Raw genomic sequence first — 7,004 nt, 5'->3', positions numbered from 1 at the left:
GAAGAACATTGGGCCACCCAAAGATTAAACAGCCCCAAACACAAGAACTAGGTTTAACATCTGTTATTAAAACAGAATTTCTCTGCCCTTCGTTGATAAATTGTTTGATTTGCTTCTTTGTTTGCTTATTTGAAGGAAAAAGGGATAAGTATAAGTGTCCATAAAAATCTGTCCTTCAATTAGAGGGCATTTTAGATTCTGTCTTTTAAGAAGATTTAAAAAAAAAAGGGGGGGGAGAAAGAAAGCTTTCCACACTCTTCTTTCCCAAAATTTAATAAATCTGCCTTGGAATCACCATCCGATTTGAATGAGAGCCAGTTCATATCAGTACTGGCTAAGAAGCCTGAGAGTGGTCACTTAACTACCAACAGGGAGTGTAAAAAATGTGTTCAAGACACTGACTCCCCCTGAGAGCAAAGGCAACACTGTCCCAATGTCTGTTGTTTTTTCTTTCCCCTGCACTACAGAAAACAAATTTATCTTGGACTGGGCAGCATTCGATTTAACATTGGCTCTCTTTGTGTTTCCAGGTCAAGTGGGAACACATATGCTCCCTACTGAGGAAAATAAACTGCAGTGTATTTTTAGCATCCGTTGGAAGGACTCACAGCTGAAGCTACGCAGGATCCAGGCCATTCACTGAAGGCCCAAGGATTGGCCGCAATGTCACCAAGAATTCCAGAATGTGCCCTGGGGGTCTGTAAGTAACAGTGTCCCCTTGCCCCCCCACCTTACCCTCGGCCATTCGCAACCCCAATCCTGTTGCAAATATTTTTCTCCTGAGAAAGAGAGAGAAAACATTCCAGTGAAAGATCAATGAGAAACATCTGTGAAATAGTTATGACACATGACGCTAACTATAGCACACTTGGCACTCTGAGATGGAGCAGGTTCAGGAGGGAAGAGGGAGCATTGGGAGCAGAGATGATGCCCTCCCTCCCCCGGTGCCTCACGCTGGAGATAAGCCATGCACAGGGAGCCACCATATGTGTCTTCGGGAAAGAGGACAGGTGCCACTCTGGCACACCTGGCCGCTCCATGGCATGGTGAGCTTGCCCAGATGGTCTCACCCTCCATGGGTGGCATGGGCAGTGTGCAAGGGGACCCTCATCTGAAATGGAAGGTTTGCTCACGAGATTTGGTGACAGTGAGACATACAGTTTAAGACCTTCCTTCTGCCTGCACAGTTTTGAAAAATATTTTCCATTTTTGAAAACCGATTTAGGCAACTGTGTTAACGTAAAAACATTCAAACCGATAAAGTATGTTTGTGAGTTTATTTTAGCCAAACTCTTGACAATTGCCGGGTTTGGGATAATGCTCCAGAGAATGGAGGCTTTCATCTATTTTTAAAAAATATATATTTTCTTGATTTCTTTACAGAGAGGAAGGGAGAGGGATAGTGAGTTAGAAACATGGATCAGCTGCCTCTTGCACACCCCCTACTGGGGATGTGCTCACAACCAAGGTACAGGCCTTTGACTGGAATTGAACCTGGGACCCTTCAGTCCGCGGGCCAAGGCTCTATCCACTGAGCCAAATCAGTTAGGGCTTTCATCTATTTTTAAACATTGCAATCAAAGGAGACATCAGTGGGTTACATGAATCTCATTGGTGATAGAATAGAGAGGCAGGAAAAAGCAAAGCAGGGAATCCTCTGGGATTGGATAAAGAGTAAAATGACAGACACTTACGTAGGTGGGTGCAGGATAGTTAACAGTCAATGATTTTCATAACAACAGTAACAATGAAGGAATTTGTGGTATCTGCCCTGGCACCCAGGGCATTTGGTTGTGTCCTGAGGGGTCTGGAAAAAGGGAAGTTTCAAGTTACCATGACATTTCAATGATACTTTTTGTTATCATAGATGCAAAAAGACAATAAGTTAAAGTAAAGGTTGACCTTGTCAGGGAAGATACAGGCCTAGGAGGTGACTACCCACCATAACTGCTTTTAGTTAAAGTTTTTAGTTTCAGACCATCCTTTGTGGTTATGCTAGGTCTTTGAGTTTGAAAGACTGCCATGCAAGCCTTCCCTGAATTTATCAGGTTAGCATGTGGCCCCTTTCATCCACAACTGTTAGCTTTTAAATGAATGAGACAGTGATATTGTATCCTTCTTTCAAAAATAAAAACAAGCCCTGACCGGTTTGGCTCACTGGATAGAGCGTCGACCTATGGACTGACGGGTCCCGGGTTTGATTCCGGTCAAAGGCATGTACCTTGGTTGCGGGCACATCCCCGATGGGGGTTGTGCAGGAGGCAGCTGATCAATGTTTCTCTCTCACCGATGTTTCTAACTCTCTATCCCTCTCCCTTCCTCTCTGTAAAAAATGAATAAAATATATTTAAAAACAAAAACAAAATCTTGAGGCATTTGTAAAATAAAAACAGTCTTTGGTGGCGTCATATAACACACATCACGAAGCAGAGCATAAGATAAAAAATGTGAGGTCTTCCCAAAGAACTATAATTTTGATTAGTATTGTAGTTATTAAAAGACAGGAAAGGCAAAGTTACCGTGAATGTTATTCACGATATTTATTACTCTTGTACCCAAAAGAGAAAACTTTCTGCTTAAAATTCTGTAGAATAGAACAATAAAACCTGATCCCCTACCCACTCTACATCCTACGAAATAGTGAGATGGCTTGAGATAATAAGGGTTTATGGTGAGCTGTTTTATAAGAATCACGGTTGGTCATAACTTCATTATAAATTCATCTAATATTTATAGAAGGCCTGTGCAGGATGGCTGGATACGAGACTACTTGGGAAAGCTTCTATCTCTGTTCTCGTCATCAAGGTGTAAAAGTAAAGCATTCATCTGACATTAAGGCCGTCTCAAAAGCTATGGTCCTCTCCTAAATTAGATACTGTCTAGTTCAGAATTGTCAGAGCAGGTTGAATGGACGTCCTGATGACGTCACCAGCAACCCCTCAGCTGTGTTCCTTTGTTCCCTAACTACAGTGGCTCTTCAGGTGTAAAAACAATTTGAGGAAGCCCTTCCCTTCCTCTGCAAGGTAACATTGTTCCGAGGGTGTGGTTGTTCTTGAAAACAATTTTATTAACACTACATTTTCAAAGCTAAGAATATTAAGTTTATATATTAGGAGTTTGGGTTTTGTTCAGAATATTGAATGTATTACTTTTCCCTTCCTTTGGCTTTTAAAATACATTTTTAAAAAAAAAATAAAAATAAGTTTAACGTGACGTACAAATTAAGTGCAAATATTTCCCAAAGTAAACTGGAGAAATTATAGGAGACTTCTACTAGAAGGTTAGGTTTGTAGGAGAGAAAAAAATATTTTTCCCTCTACCCCTCTGAATTCTTGGCTAAGACCTCTGTAATGAAGAACAGATCAACAAGAGAAACACAAACAGAAGTTTATTAACATGTATAACTCATGTACACATGGGAGATACCCAGGGATAAGTGACTAGCTCCCCGGGGTGACTTAGAATCAGGTGAAATACCATGCTACTAGGACAGTGGAGAGAGATATAGGCCTCTTGTGGGAGAGTAAAGATCTTCAGGAGAGATGAATGGGCCCTGAGCAGAACAGATGGGCGGTATGATCCTTTGTGACAGGTGTGTCTGGGTGTGATGCCCATTTCTAGCCTCTTCTCCTGACATGAGTCAGTCCTCCTTGCTTGATGACACTCCTGGGGAGGGATCTGTGACAACCCAGTTCATTTTGGAAGATCTTGAGGCAGATATGGGAGCTGAGAGAAAGCCTCTCCCTGCACCTGCTGTTTCTTAAGTGCTTACAGCTCAGAGAAATCAATATGCCCAAACAGCATGTTTTGAAGTGGCTCGTCCTGAACTCCTACAGTCATATTCTGGGTGGCATTCAGCTGCTCTTCAGGTTCCACGCGACACTGGGCATAGTCACCTACCCCTCCCGCTTGTCATTGTTGTGTCAGAGGCTTTGTTTCTGCAAAACAATGGAATTAACTGGGACCAAACTCTCAGGTTTTTTCTTAAATTGCAGTGGTTACTTTCTTGCAGATGATATTCCTAAAATGGATAGTTTTCATTTATTTTTAAATTTCCTGGCATGTAACATTACATCTATGCTAGAAGTTATGGGGGGGGGTCTTTAAAAATACAGTTAATGTGATGCGTACTTTCTGCATCTGTGTAAATTCACAGCAGTCCCTTTAGCTGCCCCCTGTCCACGGAGCAGTGGGTTCCCACAGCCATGTGGACAATGTGACCTCACACGCCTACTCTCAGTGCCCAAGGTAGGCACCTCATTAAAACTGGACCAAAGTTCCTATCTTAGAATTTTAGATTTAGGATTGTAGAGAAAGAAAAATCTCCCTCTAACTTTCTGACTTCTTGGCTAAGACTCCTGTAATAAAAGACAGATTTATAAGAGAAAAACAAACAGAAGCTTATTATCATGCATACCTCAAGTATACATGGAGATAATCAGGGGGAAATGAGTAATTAGAACGCTGGCTTATAGGGCAATTTCAGCTGACACCATAAGGAAGTGTGGGGGAGGCCAGTCTTGGGGCGTGGTGGAGGGTTATGCACATAAATTACTGCCTTTGTTAAGGGTCTAAAGTTGCCTCCAGGGATTGAATTTTGTCTTTCCTGGTAGAGTAGGAAGTAGGGAGACCTTTGAAAATGTATGTCTGCTTTTAGGCAACTAAGGGGAAGGCAGGGTACTTTTCTTATATCTGCTTCTTCTCAATAGCCTTCAGGCTCAACATAATCCTATGCCAACATGGCGTATTCTGAGGTGGCATGTCCTGCTAACCTTTAGGACTGAGAGTAGGAAAGTCTGTCTTTTTACGTTAAATTGGAGACCATGAGCAGCTATCCCTAGACCATCACGGGGACCTGGGAGCAGAGGAAATCCAGTCCACCAAGGAAGGAAAAGGTGGATATGACATGATAGCAGATATGAGCATGAGAGCATATTTCTTGGATTTCCAACATTTTGGTTTCTTGCCTAGTGTCCTTGAGTCTTAGCTACATTTTCTACCCCAAAGACTTGTAATAAATCCTCTGCTTTTGCTAGAGCACCCTTGAGTTTGTTTCTCTTCTTTGAAACCAAAAGAATCTTAGCATAGAAATTCTATGGAAGCGAGTTTGCAAGTTACAGACCATCAAAGAAAATGGTTATGTCATAGTAGATGAGGCGAGAAGTGGGTAGTCCTGGAAGCAAAGAACATACATATGTTACAGTATGTTCAGTTTTTGCAGCCTCAAGGAAATGCAATAAGATCAAGAAAAAGAGAAGCTTCAGGCCAAGGTTGCCCAGCTAAAAATAGACAGAAAAGGAGAGTAAGAATACAATTATGGCCCTGGCCCGGTGGCTCAGTTGTTTGGAACATTGTCCCATACACCAGGTTCCATTCCTGGTCAGGGCACATACCTAAGTTGCTGGTTCAACCCCCAGTGTAGGAGGCAATGTATCAATGTTTCTCTCTCACATTGATGTTTCTTGAAAGGGCGAGGGCTACACCCTCCATCTTGCCCCACAGGCCACATGGTGAATGTATGTCTCACTATATTGAAAGGGCGAGGACTACGCCCTCCATTATACCCTGGGTCCTCCATTTTTGACCTTGGCCATGTGCTCGGCAAGGCTTCTTCCCGGAAGCCCAAGCCTCTGCTACTCCGCTAGCCACACCCAGGACTTCTTTAAACTAACCAATGACAATCAAGGGACGTGCGTGCCATAGATATGACCACATCCTGTGTAACAAGACCCGACTTGCACCTGGCTAATCGGCAGGACCCACAATCATCTCTCCTCCCCTCACTCCACCCGCCTATTAAAACCCCTTTTTCCCACGGGACTGACGCTCTCATCTCGCCATTGCGTCGGTAGAGGCTGGGAGCCAGACCCGGGTCTGTAATAATAATAAAGACTCTCTGCTTTTGCATCGGGCTGGGCTGGCTCCCTGTTGGTCTATCGGGAATCTTGAAATCTGGGCATAACATTTCTTGCTCTCTTTCTAAAATCAATAAAAACATATCCTCAGGTGAGGAATAAAAAAAAATACAGTTATGTTCCAGAAGCCTTTCTGACTATAGTCAGCCACCTGAGACTGCCCAAAGTTAGTCCAAGAGGCATCTAAAAAGACACAAATAAATACAACCAGCTTCTGTATTATAGCCTTTTTTGAAATGAAAATTGGTGTGTTTATTGAGAAAATGTATCATTTCAGCGATTAGAATGGGAATATCTGGGAGAAACCAGAGGTGCTGAGAACTTCAACTCCAGAACTTCAGCTTTAATACCCCAAACCCTCCATAGGTGTCCCCTCTATTTGTCCCACCAGATAAGTGTGATGAGGCCTGCCCCATTGCAAGCAGTTCAGCTCAAATCTACTGGAGGCACAAGTAACATTTCATGATACATTAAGGGGAGAAAGTGCCATCAGAAGCTAAAGAAAATAATGGCGGAAATATTTTCAATTCCTAAAACATAGGGTTTATACTTAAGTTATATAAGGAATTTTTTATAAATCAGCTTGCAAATGATAAGTACCACAATTTTTAAAAAGCATGCATGGAAAACAATTTATAGTAGAAGAAATAGAGATTGATAATAAATATATAAAAAATAGTCTCATCTCAAGAGCAAAGTAATGACCTTAACGTAGGATACCATATTTAGCTCATCAAATCAGAGTAGATTTTAAAAAAACTTTCATTCTTTTTTTTTAAGTGATTTATAGAGAGAGGAAGGAAGAGAGAGAGAGAGAGAGAAACATTGATGTGATATGCAACCCATGATAGAACCATACCTGGATATGTGCCCTGACAGGGAATCAAACCCGTTACCTTTTGATGCAGGATTAACCAATTGAGCCACACTGACCAAGGTGGCATAGATTTCTTTTTTTTTTTAATCTTCACCTCTTTTTAAAAAAATATATTTTATGGATTTTTACAGAGAGGAAGGGAGAGGGATAGAGAATTAGAAACATCGATGAGAGAGAAACATCGATCAGCTACCTCCTGCACACACCCTATC

General features: G+C 41.9%; 1 long non-coding RNA gene across 1 annotated transcript in view; it reads left to right on the top strand.

The window, feature by feature from the left end:
• Nucleotides 1-530: 530 nt before the first annotated feature.
• The window catches only part of LOC107183369, a 38,526-nt gene continuing 32,052 nt past the window's right edge, over nt 531-7,004 (top strand). Inside the window, exon 1 of the long non-coding RNA XR_001514155.1 lies at nt 531-700. This is a non-coding gene — a long non-coding RNA (uncharacterized LOC107183369). The remainder of the gene's footprint in view (nt 701-7,004) is intronic.

This window comes from Myotis davidii, unplaced genomic scaffold, assembly GCF_000327345.1.
Source record: "Myotis davidii unplaced genomic scaffold, ASM32734v1 scaffold71, whole genome shotgun sequence".
Classification (NCBI taxonomy): Eukaryota; Metazoa; Chordata; class Mammalia; order Chiroptera; family Vespertilionidae; genus Myotis; species Myotis davidii.
Note: the sequence above shows the minus strand (reverse complement) of the source record. Positions and strands in the feature narration are given on the sequence as shown.